This window comes from Rhagoletis pomonella, unplaced genomic scaffold (assembly GCF_013731165.1).
Source record: "Rhagoletis pomonella isolate Grant_MI unplaced genomic scaffold, Rhpom_1.0 Rhpom_scaffold_00009, whole genome shotgun sequence".
Lineage (NCBI taxonomy): Eukaryota > Metazoa > Arthropoda > Insecta > Diptera > Tephritidae > Rhagoletis > Rhagoletis pomonella.
In genome coordinates, this window is record NW_023458563.1 from 2,986,416 (window position 1) to 2,988,829 (window position 2,414).

The following is a 2,414-nucleotide window of genomic DNA, read 5'->3' on the forward strand; positions in this document are numbered from 1 at the left end:
ATACATATTTTGTTCTAGTGATACTGGTAATTGACTGAGTTATATAATTTTTACAGAACCTAGAAGAAAATGTAGCGGTCATTTCAACGTTGGCTTCGGTTAAAAATATTTAAATAATTGAAAAACGAATATCTTGCTCCTTTGATAATGAATGGTGGAAGAGGGTGGTCTTCCGACTCGATAACTTGACCACTCTCCAGCATAAGGCAGTCGTTCATCCCATTTGCGTCTTCTACATTTGCATTTCATTTTCAAAGTAAAGTTATTTATAAATACATATACGCGTCAAACAATCACAAAATATTTGCTTTTAAAAACTTGAAATAAGCTTTTTGCTATACACATTTAATTTACGCATGTAAAACTAATCTTATTGGAAGTGTATTCCAAAAACTCCTTTAGATCAGATTAAAACTACTAAAAGCAGTCACTATTCAATTTACAGATAGGAAGAGGTGAAAAAGCAAAGCAATCTGATTTACTTTACTTTTTGCCTTTGCTTTGAGAATACTTGCAAGTACGAGTATTATCGATACTTTTCTGCAAGTATGAGTACTGGCATCGATTCTTTTTTAGAGTATTCTATATGAGTACTAGTATCGATACTTTCCTAAAAAGTTCTATCACTAGATGCCCTTCTACCTCTATGAGAAGTTAATATTCCCGAAGTCTGAGCGCTCAAAGGACCTTATTATAGCCAACTATATTTATATAACATCGACTAGACTCTTTTTCATCAGTGCTATTAGAACTTGGAATTCTATTCCAATCATAACAAGAAGCAGTTTAAACAAAAGTTACTTTAAAAAAAATCATATATTCTTATTTCTCCAATTAACTGGAGCGACCATCAACATTAGTTTAAGTCTTCGTTTAAGTCTTTATATTTTATATTTAATATTAATTATGTAATGTGTTATTAATGTATGTATGTGTTATTAATTTCAATTAATGCAAATTTTGCTGTGCTAAAAAAGAAGAAAATTCTTTTCTTACTAATAGTTCTTGTTTAATAATAATTATAGTAACAATAATAATAATAACATAGTTATTATAACAAATGGTGCAATGGTTATTAATTTCAATTAATGCAAATTTTGCTGTGCTAAAAAAGAAGAAAATTCTTTTCGTACTAATAGTTCTTGTTTAATAATAATTATAGTAACAATAATAATAATAACATAGTTATTATGACAAATAGTGCAAGGCAGCTCAACTGAGTTAACCAGGGCTCCGATTGGGATTGAACTCTTGTTGAAAATTTACCATTTATGCTTATTGGCTCTACCCGTGTTGAATATAACCGAGTACAAATGAAGCATAAACATTGCAATACTAGCAGAACCGCCGAACTTCTTCCCGCCCAAAACTATTAACCGAGTTAAAAAAGGAGGAGGTTATTAATTCGTCGGAGTTTTTTTTTAATTATATTACCGCATAATTTTGGACCACGTTAACCGATTTCTATAATTAGTTTTTCAAATGAAAGGTGGTACCTCAGACGTGGTCCCACACTAATATCGTTTAGACCGGGTCATTGGATCATGAAGAAATTAACGGCACACTTAAGCTTTAAATTAAGAATTTAAGTCGGTTTTGTTTTTTGCTTAAAGATTACTTGTTCTTGAAACTTTTTGGTCCAATATTTTCACCAAAAAGTCATGTGCACGACTTCCAATAACACATTCATCTGCTAATATTCCATTTAGTGGTTGTCAGAAGGCATATTTCAGTTGAAGTTCTTGAAATTCTCCAATGATCTGGCGTTTCACAGAACGATTAATCGCACAATAAGCACAATAACTCGACTCCAGCGCCACCCGGCGGCTCTTTTTTGCAATAGTATTGCCCTTACCGTTACCAATACATATCTCGAATATGAGCCCCCCGAGCCACTTGGAGGGCAAATATTTTCGCTGAAATATTTCCCTTTACGATAGCAATACATATTTCGAATATAAGCCTATTCGGATGATGGGTGCAGAGTAGGGTGGTCCAAAAGTGCATGTGAGAAAGTAAAGTCGGAATTTTTATGCTCTCACCCCCTAGGATTGTTCTATACCGACAAAAGTATACCCCTGTTTTTTTTGTTTTGAAATCAAAAAATATTTAGAGGTCGCTCAAAGCGCTCAAAGTTTTCCATGTATTTTTATATGGGGAAAACACAACTTTTCGTAGAAATGGTATAGAAATCTTAAAAACCAATATTTTTCGATCGAGAAGCTCTGCTTCTCTGCACGAGAACCATTTTACCATTTTTTCGTCGCACTATAATTTATAGGTCCGCAATGAGAGGACCAATAAAATGTCGTTTGTATTAAAAAATTGTTAAATAACAATTGGGTATTGTTATTGAAAGTCTCCTGGAGAGAACCAGAGCTTTCCGATCGAAAAATATTGATTTTCAAGAATTC